Consider the following 1,387-nt stretch of genomic DNA (forward strand, 5'->3'; position numbering starts at 1 on the left):
TTCCTGAGATGTTCTAGACAAAGACAGCATACATGTAGACCTTCCTTCTTTTTACACTAATGGAAGCACATTTACTGCACTGGGTGTATATGTATATGTATAATATATATTCATATCCACATGTATGCAAGTGTATTTTATACATATGTATATATGAATGAATATATCAGAGCTCTATGTGTTCATAGACAGATTTTCCTTCTTCTTAACAGAGATACAGAGGATTATTAACCAGCTATCCCATGGTTATTTAACCAGTCTTATATTAATAGACAGACATTCCATTGTTTCCAGTCTTTTGCGACTCTAAGCAATGTTTTGGTCAATATCCATGTATGTACCTCTTTGTGCACATATGAGAGTTCATGAGATTAAATTTCTGTAAGTGAGATTACTAGGTGAAAGGTTAATAACACTTTCAAATTAGATAGGCGTTGCTAACTTGGCCTCCAAAGAGATTGTATTAATCAATATACAATCCTAGCTGTTTGCCCTACCCATTTATCAGTACAGCACATTACACCTATCCAACTGGTGTAGTTTTAATGTATATCTTTTATTCAGAGTATTAGCACTTTTAAACATGTTTAAAATCCATTTGCACTTACTGTTTTTTTGTTTTTTTTTAATAAACTCTCTGACCATGCTCATTTTCCTTTGGACTGTGATTCTTTTTCATATTGATTTGTAGAAGTTCTTTATATATAAATTATATATATAATTTCTAAAATAACTGAGCTTTCCTCATTTTAAGTAAAGATGACCTTATTATGTAACAACCTAAATGGGAAAAGAATTTGAAACAGAATGTATATGTATAACTGAATCACCTTGCTGTACGCCCGAAACTATCACAGCATTGCTAATTAACTATACTCCAATATAAAATAAAAAGTTAAAAAAAAAAGAATAAAAGTTGAATTGAATTATCAGCAAAAAAAAAGTAAAGAAGACTTGTTAAATGTAAAACTAGATGTGATTCTGTGTCTATAGGTGTGGTTCTTCAGATGAGCAAATTCATAAATCAGGAACAATTCATTCTTAGAGCATGTTTCCAGATTTTTTTTATTTGGAAAGTATGCTCATTAAAAAGCATTTTGAAGTAATTTACAAAACTATGCTATCCATTATGGCATTACATGTTTGCAGAGTAAATTAAAGTGACTTTAAAACATTTTATAGTTTATAAAACTATAAAAATTATAAAAGTATAAAACGTACGTGACTTAAAATATTTTTATAGTTTATAAAATTATAAAAGCCATAAATATATACTCATCTGTTTTTAAAAGTCCAATATACATAAGTGTGTAAATTTAAAAGTACAAGTTATCTCTCTTCCTACCAAGGCAGCGCCCCTGTTAACAGTTTGGTGTGTATTCCTCCT

The sequence above is a fragment of the Balaenoptera ricei genome, chromosome 19 (assembly GCF_028023285.1).
Source record: "Balaenoptera ricei isolate mBalRic1 chromosome 19, mBalRic1.hap2, whole genome shotgun sequence".
Classification (NCBI taxonomy): domain Eukaryota; kingdom Metazoa; phylum Chordata; class Mammalia; order Artiodactyla; family Balaenopteridae; genus Balaenoptera; species Balaenoptera ricei.